General features: G+C 40.1%; 2 non-coding genes across 2 annotated transcripts; both read left to right on the top strand.

Annotated features, from left to right (window-relative positions):
* The first annotated feature begins 4,119 nt into the window (after positions 1 to 4,119).
* On the top strand, positions 4,120 to 4,191 carry Trnaq-cug. Its single transcript has one exon. It is a non-coding gene; the product is annotated as a tRNA-Gln (tRNA).
* Positions 4,192 to 5,393: 1,202 nt separating this feature from the next.
* Positions 5,394 to 5,465, top strand: Trnah-gug. Its single transcript has one exon. It is a non-coding gene; the product is annotated as a tRNA-His (tRNA).
* Positions 5,466 to 17,953: the final 12,488 nt, after the last annotated feature.

The raw sequence follows: 17,953 nt of genomic DNA, 5'->3' as shown, positions 1-17,953 counted from the left end.
AATTGTTTTAAATTTCTTCCACGAAAACTGGTGGATCACAACTTAAAATTTCACTAAGGAACCTCCAGCCGTAGTTGAGTAAAACAATAGGTAGATGTAGTTATATATAACTTCGAATTTTTGTCTGTGATTTACACTCAGTTTTTTAACGACAGTTCTGGAAATGATATACACCACTTTACATGGTGCTGGCTACCGAAAACAATAGCATTTACCTTGGGTAACTGTGCGATATCACCTTCAATTACCAGAGAAGTGCCAGTGAAATTTATATTGGTGGTAATCTGAATGTACATTTAAGTTCGAGAATTCCTGCTGCAACTCCAATAAGAATAGCTGGTGTTTACAATTTCACGATCTGCTTGTAATGTGACCCATTATAGGTAGTAGCACAATTGTCGACCAGTGTCGTAGACAGTTTTCGCCAAAAGGGAAGGAATAGACATCTTTTGAAGCTTTTGATTCAAAATCATATTCCTGACAATCATTTCAATGCAGCATTTTTCCCGATTTGTCTTCAAGCTTATTTTCGAGTGAATTTACAGTTTCACGAGATGGTTCATATCCGGTTACTCCATAAAAACAAATAAATCCGGCACACAATGAAATGCATATGCAACTGACCCTGCAACTCCGAATAACAGGTCGAGTATTCGACTCTGTTTTACATGAAAATATCATTTACGTCAAATCCCCGTATCATTTTTTCCCGATCTCCATTTTTGGGAGACTTCCGCCATTGTTTGTCCTAACATCTATTTCTATTTCAAAGCCTACGGTTACACTCTATGTTATTTACATAACAAGAACCTCCCGCGAAGTTTTAGAGCTCATAAAAAGAATTTATGCGGCTGAAATTTTATCATTTCGTTTATTTTTATTGTATCAACATTGGTTCGTGGATGTTTTAATGATCCCGGTGGCAATATCCTCGTCGAAATACCGAAATGATGCTCGTTGGAGGGATTTTGTGACGTTGAAATTCAGGTGTATGAAGAATGGGAGATTGGCAAGATTTCCCAGATCTTGCAAGGATGATGATACGTGAATACGTAATATTATAGCCTTTATAGTGGAATTTTTTGCGTCTGATCTTCCAGGGTTTTCTGGAGAGTCTTGAATGGAACGATAACGAGCCACGTGAATATGAAAACGAGTATTTTTGAGGAGTAGCAGGTGGCGAAATGTATCCTTTGTGATATCATATAGTCCTCCTACGAATAGATATGATTCTGGGCATTATATTGACTTTTTTGCGTGGCACAGCAGCTTGAAACAAGCAATATATCGACTGTAATGAAGTTAAGTGCTAAACGCCTCAAGAGGAATTGTGGAAAAACTACCTAAAGAGTAGTTCTTGCACAATTCCACTGTGTAGTTATATACCGAAAACGATGGAACCAAATAAACGTACCTCGTATCGACTAACCGCGTACAAGCATATGTTGTCCTCGAAATCCGACAGCATTCAGAATCCAATACGTCCCCAGACTCGGATAATTCGAATGAAAGCGCCCAAAGCACAAACCCATTCTAATTTTCGACGCTGAATGGCCTTATTGAGGCACACTCCCATCTACGATGCAACCTCCTTCAGCGCCAGCCAGATCCCATTGTGCATATCCAATTTCGCATGTTTAGATATCGACCAAACCAACCGATTACAAGACGCAGATATTTGCTCTAATTAAACAGGATAATTCGGTTCAGTACCTACCCGACTTCATCTGGCAGTCATGTGCAGTTTGGTGTGAATGCACGGTCCAATATTTGGTTTCCATTCATCTGAAGAATAACTGCCCGAACTCCGTTTGATTTGCGAGTCGACCGAATATAATGCACCAGATGGGGTTTCCGCTTCTCTTCAGTGATATCCACTGCCTTTTGGCTCGTTATTTCCAATATGATGTACCTAGCCCAACGGTGGCTCATGAAACTCGTTCTATAGCCAGAAATCGGTTAACCACAGCGCTGCTGAACTGTCAAAACTATTCTCATATTGATTCTCATATAAATTACCACTGATCGGAAAGTGATTCACATTTCGAAGAAGCAACTCTTCAAGTGATACATCTGAGAACTACAGCGATCTCGAAGCAACCGTTCGGTCTTGACGAATTTTCAACTGAACACATCTTTTTGGTCAACTTTCTTGCCGCGTATAACCCAGAAAAATCATCGTAGATCTAAATGTGATACATATTCCGAAAGAGCAACTCTTTTGGAGATTAAATAAATGAAGTTTCAAGCACGAGAGCATTCAGAGTTTTTTCACATCGGGCCTCATAACAGAAAAACGCCGGACCACTTAATGACCATCCACGTTCTCAATATTCAAATACTTCGTGTGTTTTTTCCTCACAATCTCCACAAATAAATAGATCAAATTGGCCATAATTCCTCCAATTTTGTCATTTTTCACCGGATAGGCATTTGCATCTCGTGACCTCCCCAATTATAAGCAGAAGTTAAAGAAAGAATGATAATACCAGAACCTCGAACATGTTTGGGGAAATTATGTTGTCAATTGGTGCGATTATATTAAGTGGATCTAGTCTGGAGGTTTTGTCTTCAGCTTTTTAATCAGAGAAAGCAGAATGAGGAATTATGTATCCCTGAAAAACACGATAGATATTTGCGATTTTTCAATTTATTCTGCAGCTAAAAACATCATCAGAGTGACAAAAAAACTGAGGTGGAGGCTGTAATACTCCCCAAAGGGAAAATGTGAAAAGGTGAATCGACCTACAAGATGCATCTACGGACTTCTACTAGCTACAAAAACAAAAGTGATATAAAGAGATTTAAGAATAATAATAAGACTTTAATCGATCCACCCGTTATCGAGAATAACTTTAAAGAAGTAGCGTTGAAGGGAGGCGACTTCGTATCTTTATTAATTTACCCAAGAACATCTTTCACGTTAAACTGCGAAAGAAATAACATTAAAACCCGTCTGGGATGGCCCTTTCTGCTTTATTGAATCCGGAATGGGGCCCTAGCAGCAATTGCAGAAGTTAAGGAAATAAAAGCAAATTGTCTGTGCCTCGGATAATGGAGCCGGATTAAATTAGGCGAAATCCTGGACGTACCAAAAAAAAATATTGGGCCATCCGTTTTTATCTCACTTCACAGAGTACACTTCCCGATCTTTCGATGCGTGCAGTCGCTGAATGTCTTTAATGGCGATAAAACGAACAGGATACCGAAGAACGAGACACTTTTGTCTTAAAATTGTGAAAAACGATATTAAAAGGATGAAAATGTCTGCAGTTTCCCAGAGGTAGGAAAATTTTAGGTTTTTCCATATTTCGACTTCTAGTATTTCATCAGCTCACCCTGTATAACCCCCATGAACATTGTCTGTTCATTTAGATTCAGAATTCAAGGAGAAATTCATGGTTTTTCCGATTGCCTCAATAACGAGTAATTTCTGGAATTATTTCCCCAACAGAAACGCTTAATAACACGCCAGTGAATAGACAAATGGCAGGGTAGATACAGAAAGGCCTTAGGAAGAGGGTTGAATAACTGACATTTAAAGTATTCGCTGGGTTGATTATAGAGATCATTCAAACAATAAAATTGAATGAATGGAGCCATATAATGTTCTTATAACACGTAAAATGAACGAATGCCGACCGGAAGATTTCAATTTACTTTTGTGGTTTTTACGGGATTATTCTGATTTACATTTTCTACCCCTATGTTTTTCTATGTTGAATATTGATGTGAGGGGATGTCTTCATATTCGAGGATCCTTGTATCACGACCTAATTCGATGTAAATTTTCGTCTCCATCTGCTCGGTAATTCTACAATGATAGGGATGACTGCTGAATACACCTTTCGAAAAAGCTTCTGTCTTGTCTGAAGTCTAGACAAAAAATTATCCTTAAATAGACCCCAATGATCCCAATTATAAATTTCATATTCATGAGTTTTACATCAACGTGAATATAAAACAATACAAATATGAAATGAATGAAATTTTCTTTTTCTATACTTGAAAATTTTTTCTAGAATTTTAAGTTGTAAGTTTATCGCATGAATATCAAAAGCTTCAATAGGATCCAAGGGCCCTTTTGAAAGCCTTGGCGCCAAAATGTGCCTCCAGAGAGGTCCCATGGTGTAATGGTTAGCACTCTGGACTCTGAATCCAGCGATCCGAGTTCAAATCTCGGTGGGACCTATTTTTTTTCATTCATTCCCTGGAATCACAATGTACATATGGAATATCGAGTTGAAGATTAAATTTCGAAGTGAATTTCGCCTTCCAAAGGGAATATTTTCAACGCCACTCTCTTCATTGGCATCTTTATGAAAAAATGGTTTCCTTCAGTTTTGATGACTCAGTTTCCTTACTTGTATTTGCTAATTACCCTCAGAGAAGTTTGTTTTCTGGTATTCAAGAGAAAACACTTTACAAATAGATTTTAGCAGGAATCTAGCAGGTGCAAATGTTTAAGGAATTGAAGGTATTCCTTATCAGCATGCTTTGGCTCAGAAAAAAAACAAAAACCAATTTCTTCTTATCAGGTTCCCCACAAAGACTCATGAAGAGGTCTATGATAATAACAACAATGCAATGAAAGATCCTAAACAAGTTTCACAAACTCGTACGTTTAACAAAATCGTCCCAGAAGGTAGAAAAATTCCCCAACAACTAAAGCCCATATTAGGGGAGCATGCTGCATTACATGAGGTGAGTGTTAGGACCGGAGTATATAGGAATTCCTATTCATTTGCGAATTAGTGAAGTGGTTTTATATTTGCATACAGAGCGGGAGATCTAGATCCTTTCCCTGGATACAGTTGCTTTATTCAACAGACTGGGAGACAGAGGATACCCGTTTTGAAGGTTCTGGAGGGTTGGTGCGTTTTGAGGATGAAAGAAGTGATTATTTATCACAAAAGTGTTCTTTTTATGCTAAACTGGAAAAACGTCACCTCGCCAACTCAAGGATTCACGCCAATCAGGATCATTACTTATATGCCTATTCATTTTATGCCTTCATTTACATCCTTAGTGACAAGGATGTATTTCATATATTCTGGTAGAGGTAGGCTTCCCTGTTTCTTACTCTGTTGATAGACGATTAAAGACTGCTTCAGATCCAATTTCGGGGTTTTCAATTGAATATCTTGGCATACCTAATTAGTTCAGCCTTTCCATTCAGCAGCTTTGCAATAAGATCTCTTGTCTTCAGTCAACTGTTATGTTCACATATTACCAATTCAAAGCGCAAGGTACTCAGCCACACCTGCATTCAATCTAGACATGCATGGGTGATCTTGTTATAGCGGCCAGTTTTTAGGACCAACTAGGTCATGAAACAGGTTCACAAGAAGTTTGCTCGCATTTTATAAATCTTGCTTCCATCAAGCTCAACAGCCGTGATCGTCTAGTGGTTAGGACCCTACGTTGTGGCCGTAGTAACCCAGGTTCGAATCCTGGTCACGGCAAGAGCTCATTTTTTGAAGAATCTGCGAAGATTAGAACACGAATACTCAATTCAGAAGAATATTTATCAAAGAAGTCGAAACTTTGTTTCAAAAACGTTTAGCTCCTCACTGAACCAATCTGAGTAGATAATAATTGAAGGCATGGTGTGGCAGTGTAATGTATGTTCTCCCTATGTACAATTGAAAAGATCTGAGCAGTAACTCAATCGATAACCAGAAGACAGAAACCTACTTCTGTCCCCCACAATAACAGTATTCCGTAATCTGCCTCCTCCTTGGCACAAAAACTTCACGAAGTTCTTCATTATCGTTCCCAATTATACCAGTACAAAGAGAGAGAGAGGGAGGACTGGAAATTTGTAGCCGTCGGGCTTCAGATAACATTGTCCCTTAGTTGAAAATTGCCTCTGGTTTCGGCCAGATCTATTGTAATTTCAAAGAGAATGTTATTGTTAGAGATTATGCTCATACTGTACATGTCTCATTACGTTGCTACAGCCAGCCAAGTGAATATTGGATCCTGGCGTTGCATGAAATTGATAATCTTCCAAGAGACACGACTGATCTTTTTTTGAGTCAGTCATTCGTAATGGAGTACGGCACGACGTAGAAAGGATGTGATCCAGCTACTCGAATATATTCTGAGAGATGACACGAATTGCTTAGATCGATTTAGAATAGACATTTAGAATTAGCCATTTTCTGGTAGTTACAGAAAATGGGATTTCATTAAAATCAGAAACTGAATAAGCAATCTCTCAATCTCATTCACCAGATTGGGCAAAATCTGCAATTTCTCTATAAACTCCGCATATTGCTTGTTGAATTCAGCCGCCAGCTTTCGTAGAGAATTGATGAGGAAACAGAGCAGGCATTAGAAATAATAGTTAAGCTCTACAACTGTATAAGGAAAACCTCATGCATGCTCCTCCTTATATTCTATCCAAAAAGTCTAAAATTCATTCGCGAACAAAACAAACCACCCCAATTCTTGAAGTGTTTATCAACTCGCATCTCCCAAAATGCAGCATGTGAGCCCAGCATCTCATTCAGGGTTCCGGACCGTATCGTAGAACATCCAAACTGGCTTTGCTTGAGACTTAAACCAGATGTTTAATGTGTGGGGAAACTTTTCGTGAATTTTTCGGATTTATCCCCATTCAACACGCTAGAAACTTTCCCCGGTGATACAGAACTCAACGAATTATTAATACTTCCTTTGGGGGAATGGCGTTGCGGAATTTATTTCTCCCAAGTTTGCTGATCTTTGCAACGCGAGAAACGTTGGAGGACATCACTGTTTAAGTTTTCCAAACTTTCAATTATATTATGCGGATTCTTCCAGGAATGCTTGCGTTGTTCATCTATTCCATAGCGATATGGGCTGTGAAAAAAATATTGCTGATTCTGTTGGAAAATTGGAAGAAAATTGTCAAGAACTGTTGATCAAAAATCGAAGGGATCTATCAACCAGCTTCTTTTCTACCTTATGCAGGATTTGAATGGAATAAAACAAGCATTATCCAACAAATTCCACCCTAAACTACGTACAACAAATATATCAGAGTATGCATGTTCAAATTACAATTTCCATGAGTACTTTCTCGTTTTCGAGCACGTGCACTGCTGATGGCCTTCACATAACTTATATGGCATGAAACTTTTCCTCTCAATCGATTCTCGAACTGTCCTAATGTAATTAATGAATCTTTACGTTGACCCAATTTCACTGATGATGATTGAGGAAAACCACATTATCCTGATAGAAATATCGAATATTTGGCTGACGAAACTTCCCAATACCAACAGAACAATTGTGGCATTCATTAAGAAAAAGCACATATTCCCCTCAGCTCTGAATTGTCATGACACAATCAAGGAAATTTATAGGGTGACGAAATAAAACAAACCGACTTCAATGAAATAATAAAACTTCACGTGTTGTTCATTAGATAATGACCATGGGAAACTCACCCCTGCCCACTCCCCCGTCATGAAATTCCACCTGAATCGACCCTCTAGAATCCAGGCCAAACATCAGAAGTGACTCAACAGGGTCGTCTCTAGCTCCACTCCGGCCTGCGTGGGTTCTGTAGATAACGCTGTTCTGACAGCACGCGAAGAGCATGACACGCACATGTTTCATTCAGTACATAGACAAGCTTTTAGCAGTGCGCAATAAAATAGCACGCTAGCATACCTAGGACTAGAGTGCTGTCAGTGTAAGGGCTCATTCCGGTCCGTATAATTTATGTATCGTACATATTTCACTCTCAAACTGCTCCTAGTGTTGGTTGCGACAAATTTCTACGAAAATTTCATTAATTTTCAGGAAAATTCCGGTTTTGCGAAGGTGCTTCGATGATGGGAGAAGAGTCAGGAAGTTTTTTTGTTTTAAAACAGCGATATCGTTCCTTTCGAAACAAATGCGTTTGGCTGGAGGAGTACTTTTTCCATCTTTTGGTAGCAGCGCAGAAAGGCTTTCACCAGTAGGCCTTCAACAGCCATCCCTGGAGTAGCAAAAAGTTGCTCACTTAAAGAAAAATAAGTCACCCAATATCCTTATTTTCAATGACAGCATGATCCAGAAAGATCTTGCTTCTTTTCACCAGTTTTTTAAACTAAGGTTGTTCCTGAGCACTCCTCATCTCAAGAGTGTTCTAGGAGTTCGCAAAATGATTTAAAACAGAGTTTATACCTGTGTATTCGCTCAGATTCTGCAGAACACTTGATGGCATATTACTCCTATTAATTCTGCAATTTCTATTCACACAATAAAAGCACAGGTCAACAGATGATTCTGTCAAAAACCTCCCGAAGTTGGCCAAATGATAACTCCAGCCCCATTCATTGTGAATTTGGTCTATTCTGTTTTCATGTCAGGAACCAAACGGGCGCACAACGTCACTGGAGCGGAACAAAGGACCGAAAACAGTGGAGTCGAGTAATGAACAAACGACTTTATTAGATGGAATGAAATTTCCTCCTTTAAAAGTCATTTTTTCAGCTTATACTAAAAAGTCCTGACAGGGATTTCTACTTTGAAAGACCGAAAGAATAACGTTTTGTTTCGTACTGCACGCTTGTCTCCTCCGATGAAAATAGGAAACTGAGTCGGGGGTGGGAAGTGAAGGTCAGGTTTAATTTTCCTTTTCTTTCATCTGGAGCGAACGGCTCTTCTGAAGGGAATAACGCCCCTATATTTATTTCCGTTGTTACAGCGTCTGGGAAGTTTTTCGTTTTGTGCTCTGGGTGCAATCAGATTGTTTTGAGTATTACGAGATTATGTTTCTTCATAAAGATGAGCGTGTTTTAAACGACTTGCCTCTAAGAGGTTTCAGAGGTGTTCAGAGCTTCCAGTTCAATCTTATGAACGCTATTGGCAACCTTGGAGAAGAAAAATCAAGCTTGTTGTTGAATAAGGAGCTGGTTCTGGAGAAATAACTAGTATCCAGGACAATACGATAGGTGCAGTGTTCCAGCGATCTTATGAACGCTATTGGCATCCTTGGAGAAGAACAATCAAGCTTGTTGTTGAATAAGGAGCTGGTTCTGGAGAAATAACTAGTATCCAGGACAATAAGATAGGTGCAATGTTCCAGCAATCTTATGAACGCTATTGGCATCCTTGGAGAAGAACAATCAAGCTTGTTGTTGAATAAGGAACTGGTTCTGGAGAAATAGCTAGTATCCAGGACAATAAGATAGGTGCAATGTTCCAGCAATCTTATGAACGCTATTGGCATCCTTGGAGAAGAACAATCAAGCTTGTTGTTGAATAAGGAACTGGTTCTGGAGAAATAGCTAGTATCCAGGACAATACGATAGGTGTAGTGTTCCAGCGATCTTATGAACGCTATTGGCATCCTTGGAGAAGAACAATCAAGCTTGTTGTTGAATAAGGAACTGGTTCTGGAGAAATAGCTAGTATCCAGGACAATACGATAGGTGTAGTGTTCCAGCGATCTTATGAACGCTATTGGCATCCTTGGAGAAGAACAATCAAGCTTGTTGTTGAATAAGGAGCTGGTTCTGGAGAAATAACTAGTATCCAGGATGATAAGATAGGTGCAATGTTCCAGCAATCTTATGAACGCTATTGGCATCCTTGGAGAAGAACAATCAAGCTTGTTGTTGAATAAGGAGCTGGTTCTGGAGAAATAACTAGTATCCAGGACAATAAGATAGGTGCAGTGTTTCAGCATTCTTATGAACGCTATTGACATCCTTGGAGAAGAACAATCAAGCTTGTTGTTGAATGAGGAGCAGGTTCTGGAGAAATAACTAGTATCCAGGACAGTACGATAGGTGTAGTATTCCAGCTCGAAATATGTCCCTGCCAGCTAGTCTGATAACCTACAACGAGCCCAGATTGGTATGCAGTCGACTGTCTTGGAAGTCGCAAAATCATCAGGAAAACAAAAAAGGAGAACGAGCTTATCATAAGGTGATTAAACTTAATTCTTCCGAAGAACTGGATGCAGGAAGGGAGTGGGATAACGCGTGCTCCGAATGGCAACGTGGGATCACGTCCCCAGTTAACGATCAGATCAGCTTCGTATCCTTCTTCAGTTCGAAACCGTCGCGCTGCTAACTCTACAAATTGTATTTTCTTGTTTCGGCACTCCAATTTTCCGATTCTATCAGGAATCAACGGCTTCCACTCCTCCGAACTGGAGGGCTTTGCATCGGATCCTCCTCCTACCCTTCAATTATGGTAACTGTTTTTTTCTTCGATGAGTTCCAGGCGTTCTCACTTTCTCTTTGTTAACATTGGAGGGTGTATGGCCGATAAAACTTTTCTTATTTCGCTTGGACCTTCCAAGGGCCAAATCTCTTCTGTATCGAACGACGCGGGGCAATATTAAATAAAGGAAATTAGAGTCGGACTTTCCAAACTCGAAGGGATTATATAGGAGATTCACAACCCTTCAAGAATATCTTTACAGTTGGTGGAAGACCCGGCTGCTCAATGAACTACTCCTGCGAATGATGATAATATCCACATATTTTCGTGACTCTATCAGAATGTAAGTGGTGAAATTTGTACGTGAATTCTAGGGGTCATGAAATTCGAATTATTTGATAAGCCTTATGTGAAATTCTTTCCCAGAGTCTTGAGCATATGTCTTTGTTTATCCAAAGTAGACTGTACTATGTTGTTCTCATATTTAAGCCAGAATATGAGTGCGTTGATAGGCATGCCAAGAACATGAAATTGTAGCTCCTCTTTCCTCTACATAATTGAATCTTACTAGGGTACCTAATATCTTTCTGACATTCAGTCAACGAGAAAGAGTTCTAGGACAAGCAAAACACCAAAAGAAAATAGCTCTGCAGGAGTCTTTCGACACTGCAACATTCCAAAAGCTTTCTTGGGAATCTGAGAAGTATCTGGATCTTCTCCTCCTTAGTGAATAGCCTCAGTGGTCACTGAAACTGCACCTAATGAAAATGGTTCTAGCCGAAACCGACAGTGCAGATTCTGTAAGGAGATAAACTCCAAATCATCTGGTGACAGAATGCTTCGTCAGTAATAGCCAACGCATAAAGTGCTTTGGACGAGATACTAGGGAGGAGATAACCTCCTTGAAGCCATCTCAGATACTGGAGATCATTAGAACTCTGGAAGGTGAGCTGTAGACGACATAGAGACGAAAGCAGCTCTGATGGGAGGCACAATACATCTTGAGATTCTTGAGGCAATCAGCTCGAAAATCTAGAATCTAGAATAGGGTGATAAAAAGCTTTGTTTCCAGCCTTAATGCTATCGAATTTTTGGATTTGGTTCTTTCTGTTGACGGAAAATCCATAATAACAAGAAATATATGAACATTTACTGCCTATCAGGTGCTCTAATTCGAAGCCCTCAGTACTGTAGGAACCTATGTGCGAAATATTCAATTCCACATGCTCCGTTCCTCTCTGGTCAATAGGTTCTTGGAGTAGACGCTCACGAATTGAATTTCCCTCCTTTCTTTCAGACCGCAAAGGAACGATTATTCAAACAGTGAAATTATAATTTCATTGTTCGTATCTCGATTGCTAAATTGAAATGCGTACGCCTCGGAAAAAGTCGCCCTAATAACATAGCGGTAACTAACTAGACATTAGGTTCTCCTATTTCGCTGCCAAGGCCATAACGAACCTAGATTGCATTTCTCATATAGAACGGAGAGAGCCTTCGTCACGTAGACTATGAGGATGGATCGCGGGCCACGCTAAATTGCCGGGTACAAATTGAAAAACGGAAAAAATTACGATTTATAACGTTTATTCAGTTACACGAATGAAACTCAATAAATTGTTCATCAGCGGCGGAATGTACCGCATTGCCGGTACGTGCGATTTGAATCGGCACAGACGCATTCGAAACTCATTCATGTTATTCATTTTCTTCAGTTTAACTATGAGTTTCATCAATTATTTGCCACATAAATTTATTTTTTTCAGAGAATTTTTCCTGGGAGATTTCCGACCGGATAAACATAGATCCAGGTCGGTTTGGATGCCGTCGAGTTTAAAAATAAGGACGTGTGACAAATGCGTGTGACACCAGGCGAAAAAACCGACTAATTACGCTTCTTCACCAACCCCACGCCGCCTACGACAACGGGGCAACGACAGGGACATGTGCGTCGAGGCCTAAGCCGACAGCCTCTGGAGTTATGTACTGAGAACTGGCTGAAGACGATCGAAAAAAGTGTTTAGTTAGTGCGATGACTGCCTTGCTGACGGCCACCATCAAAACAGTCAACTTTTCCGAGGTGCGACACCGGGGGGAAACAGTGGCGTATCCTCAAGGCAATTTGGAGCTCTCACATGAAAATGCTCGATGAAATTAGGGATTTTAAGGGAGTTTAGATCTCTGGTGCTCCAATCAGACCTGTCTTTGTTTCACCCCTTTAGTTCAAGGGTTCTGATGAACTCCAATTTATGGAATGGCTTCAAGAAGGCCACTTCTTAGGTCCTGCAAGTTTCTTGTCAAAGCATTATTTGCCATAACGGAGCATTCCATGACCAGGTGAAACAGCACTCGTCATCACCATCAGGTGCCCTCTGAGGCTGCAATGCCCTGTAAGAAATCCAGTAAGAAACTTTGTAGGTCTCGCAGTGTTGAAGATTGTGAAATGATCTAGACTCCGATACCACAGAAAGTTTCCTGGCCAACGAAAGGAATTCCTACTCCTTTCCTGGCATCTTAGAATCGATGCTTTGTTGGCAGCCTGACTGTCAGAATGTATCCTCATCAAACATTTTATTATAGGTGCACCTTCCTGTTGCTGGACAGACTCATGGATGAAGTTTGGCAATGTAGGTTATAAGACAGTGCCTACAGTCGGATTACTGAAGACCTTTTTCCAAATGCTGCCATCTTGCGACATAAAAAACCAAATAGGGACGTCTGCAAAAGCAGTCATGTTCCCTAACAGATCCAGAAGAATTTCCACTTCATATACTCATCGGTTTTTGGTGACAGTTTTTCATGACTGTCATATGTGAAAAATTAATTGGAGAACCAAGTCAAATATCAATTGTGTAGCCATACGGGTGAAAAACTGCGACGGACGACGCTGGGAAGAAGCTGTTGACGTCTTCTATCCCCATCGCTCATTGTGATGCGGCGATAGGTGCCACTTGTAACAATATTCTTCCTCCGCGGTAATTTATACCGCTTAGAATAACATTAGGTGGAGTTATACGCCTACAAGTAACGTATGAAGAACACTGTCTAGCGATGCCACCGGGTTTGTTGTATTTGGACGGATGTGATTTACACAGGGTGGGGCAATGACTTTAAATTTCTACAGGGGCATGAGAAGCCCGATTCGATGTGATGGTAACTAGGAGAAAAAAACGGTTAACAAATATAATATTTATGAGATTCCACCTCTGCTGGGGCATTGATGTTTTCATCAGTGTTTGTTCAATCGGTAGAAAGTTTAACTGTGTAGGCTTAATGCAGAGTTTTCTAATGAGCCTCTAAATCGAACGTAATTTGAAGAAGAAGTTTCGGATTTTTAAGAAGAGACATTTATTTGAACCCAAGAAAAACCGTTTATATTCGAAGGAAATACTACAAGATGCAGAAGATGAGAGTACTAAGTTTCTCACAGAAATCCTCGGCTAATTCAAGGCTCCTATGAAGGGAAATTCTTCTCGTATTGGAAGCCCTTGACATTTTCTATTGATAAAAGACAAAAAGCACCAAGAATGAAATGCAAAAAAGAAGAATTTACTGTTTTAAATATATATACGGTTGATTCGTTTTTAAAACACCGAATTCAGGGATTGATTATACCCTTTGGCTATCTTCAAACAGAAACAAACTGACAGAATGATTGACGATATCCAACAACCTTTAAATGCAGATGCCCCAATTCTCATACTGCATAAATCATACGATTCATTTCTACACTGCGAATCGGTTTATATAAAACAATAAAAAATTCATAAATTTCCCGGCAGCAACACGGTCGTATCAATTGAAACGGGGAAAACAGAATTGCGGGAATGATGAGGCATGGATAAATAATCAGAAATGTCTGGAATGAACGGGGTATAACTCAATATCCCGTATCAATATTCCGACGGGATATCGGCCCTGGCTCTTCAATCTTTCACAGGGCCTAGAACGAGGAAGACGAGAGCAGATGTTGCAGGGTTCAAGTGCTTCATAAATTTGACGGCATCCCGTGTAAAATTTCATATTGGATTACAAATTGAGGAACTGGAAAAATGACCCCGCATGCATATCTGATTTACTGGGGGAGTATCACCTTTGTCTGCGATGATTTGAGTCGAGATATTCAGGAGAACGTACTTGGTGACATCGAAATAAGAACGCGTAGCGATAGATGGCATATTTCAGCCTTTTCGATCAGCATTTGGTCCAGTTGTTCACGAATTTTCCCCGAAATTGGTTGAAACAGGTAGAAAGGAGGATAAGGAGAAACCAGGTTGTCTTTAAGATGAAAAAGCGAGTAAAATTATATCTCCTCAATATAGTTTTGTTATGACATGTTCCTGGAATGCAGAACAGATTTTTTGAGGGGAGAACTGAAGCAATCAAGATTCATAAAGCTTAGCCTTCTTTACTTTATCGGACTCTAGAGGGAGGAATTCGAGCTTTGGACGAAAGTACAGGTTGAATCCTTGACTCGTACAAATATTTTAACAGTATAATCTTGAAGTCAAAAGAAACACTTTTTTCCCTTACCAGTTTTTGCGAATAGGCTGGATTTAAAAGATACAGGCTGTTGAAAACCATAAAAAATTCAATTTTTGATCTATCTCACAAACGGTTTTATCGAATGAAATGAATTTCGGAATACAGTTTTCCCTTTATTTGATGAATCTTTTTTGAACACACGATAACATCCACGTCTTCCAGTTTACTCATTAAAACCATTACGTATCATAAACATACCATAAAACCCAACTCTTGAAACTAAGATGGACGCTATCTGATGAACTTCAATATGCAGACGACTGCGCACTTATCGCTAGCAGCTCAGAGGATCTACAGATAATGTTGGACACCTATAAACATATATACGAAGTTTTAGGCCGTAGACTCAATATCGACAAAACAAAATTCCTGGTCAGTCCGCCAGAAAGCCTTCAGACAGATATCAGCCTGAATAATGAAACTCAACAGGTCGAGCAGTTCAAATACTTGGGAAGCTTCATAAATATAAGGGCTAACCTAGACACGGAAATACACCGCCGTAACACTTCAGGAATTCTGGAAGCTAAAGGACAGAGTGTTTCAAAATCACGACCTCAATCTGAAGACCAAGACAGCTGTTTACAAAGCAGTGGTCCTCCGACCGCTTCTTTACGGAAGCGAAAGCTGGACGCCCTACAGGCGACATATTAAACAGCTTGAACAAATGCAACAACGTCATCTAAGACAAATAATGCACATCAGGTGGTTTGTGGTTTTACAAAGTTTCAAATGCAGAAGTCTTGCAGCGCGCGAGTTGTACAACAATTGAGACTCAAGTAACGAGGGCCCGACTCAGATGAAGCGGCCACATTCTGAAGATGCAAGACACAAGACTCCCCAAAATAGCGCTGTATGGCAAATTTACACAGGGAGCTCGGAAACCAGAAGGCCACAGTACAAGCGGTTTAGGGATATACTGCATCAATTCCTAAAATCAGTTAATGCCAATCATAACTGGGAACAACTAGCGTTAGACAGATCACGGTGGAGGTCTTTGGTCAACAGTTATGATGGAGACTCGAGAAGAATACAGCGGCGGCCAGATCTGGTTGCTGACTATCCATGCCCGGAGTATGGAAGGATCTGTAGGTCACGGTTGGGTCTCTTAAGAAATTATATAAGTCTGTTCGCACCGTTTTTTTTGTCTTTTTGTAGATTTATTCCCGGTAACGGGATGCAGCAATGAATGAATGATTTGAAAGTTTTGTAAAATAAAAGTACCTATTCTCTAGATTATCTCGTAAAATGCGCCATTTTCGAGCAATTTGATGTAATTTGATATAATAAATATCTGTGAAATTCAAAAATTTGGGTACGTTGGCTGAATACAACTCTTTTTAAAAGATCCATAGATGTGTAGTGTCACTAATTCAGCTAGTTATTCTGAAGGTAATTTTGTTCTCCAGGGGTGGATAGCTCATAATGAAAACTTTAAATCGCTATATCTTTTTATCAGGGCCGTATCGGAAAAACTGGTATAGGAAAAAAGTGTTTCTTTTGACCTCAAGAATCTTCTGTTGAAATACATATTTTTACGAGTCAAAGATTCACCCTGTATAGTCTGATGCTTGAGAGCAATTTCTGCAAGGAGTTCTTTATGTAGAACCATTCGACTCTTGCCTAGGTCGCTGAAGGCTGAGATGTGGCACCAAACCCCGTAACTCTTCATCGAAAATGAAACGCAACCGAAAGCCACTTCAAAGGCACAAAAATCGCTCGCGGATTGTCAAATTTCCACCCGATGGAGCTTACGTTATCCCGTCTCCCGCGATCCCAGTTAGGGAATAGGATACCACCGTTTGACGCCGTCAGATGCTTTCCATTTGAAGCCGCAACATGTTTGTGCTTTTCCGGAAAAGCTCTCCGCTTCGCTGATGCAGGCTTGTTGCTACAAGAGACGCGTAGCGTCCTTTCGCGGCAGCGACGTCGTATTTAAATTTATTCGATCGAATAAATCATTCAGATGTGGAGGAACCCATGGCGGGGCCCTTTGAGCGATTGGTGACGTCGGTTTGTGTGTTTATGGGTCATCGGAATGGGTATTTGTCCGCGCGTTGTGATGCAGGACTGCGGGAAAGCTTTTAGTGGGGTTGCAGGACATGTTTCCGAGCTGGAACTCATCGAAATTTCATGTGATGAGGCTTTCGACGAATTGTTGGGATTGAGGCTTTCCGGCAGGGTTCCATTTAGTTCCAATTCGGATTGCAGATTGAAATATTCCAATGTAATTGGAACTGAGTACCCTTCTTTTACGAGGATGTATTGATATCTAGTTAGCCTAGACCTGTTCGATGCATAAAAAAATATTGCGTTAACATAGCAACGAAGAATGACTCATTAGAAGTGTCAGTGTGAAGTTTGAGGTCAAAAGAGTAAACCAGAGAAACGCAATATATTAATTAAAGAAGATGTCCACCGAAATTGTGAAAATCGAAAAATTGGTGTATCGAGCCATCATCAAGTACCTGTATTTAGAAGGGTTAAGAACAGATTTACGAAGATATGCTTAATACCCTTGGTGATCAATGTCCTTCGTATGCGACCGTGAAAAATTGGACTGCAAGCTTCAAAAGAGGTAAATTTTCCATTGAAGATGATGACCGATCGGGAAGGACAGTTTCTGTGTCAGTCCCCGATGAATATCGACGCAGTTGATGACATGATTTGATCAGACTGTCGAATTGGGCTAAAACGGATATCTGAAGCACTGAATATTTCATACGAACGCGTTCATCGCGTTGACGTAGTTCACGTCAATTTGGACATGAAAAAATTGCTTCAAATGGATCCCCAAATGTTTGAATGTTGACCAAAAGCGTGCAAGGGTAGAAGCATTGCGTTCGATCTGTGCTCGATTTGAAAACAATGTAGACTTCTTAAACCGAATTGTTACTATAGTTGAGGCTTGAGTACATTTCTACGATCCAGAAACAAAGCAGCAATCGATGGAATGGGATCCAAAAATCTGCTGAAAAGTTCTTGTTCCAGTTTTTTGGGATTGCTATGGAGTAATCATGATTGATTTTTTGGATAAGGGTAGAACAATAACCGGAGATTACTATTCGACATTACTGACCACTCTACGGGAAAAAATTGAAGAGAAAAGACGCGGAAAGCTTTCCAAAGTTGTTTTGTTTTTGCAGGACAAAACTCTGCACAAAAATCTCATGTTGCCATGCAAAAAATTCGTGATTTAGGGTTTGAATCACTAGAACCCCCCCCCCCTTATTCACCAGATTTGGCTCCATCCGACTAT

The sequence above is a fragment of the Coccinella septempunctata genome, chromosome 6, assembly GCF_907165205.1.
Source record: "Coccinella septempunctata chromosome 6, icCocSept1.1, whole genome shotgun sequence".
NCBI classification, from domain to species: Eukaryota; Metazoa; Arthropoda; class Insecta; order Coleoptera; family Coccinellidae; genus Coccinella; species Coccinella septempunctata.
This window is presented reverse-complemented; position numbering and strand designations above follow the sequence as displayed.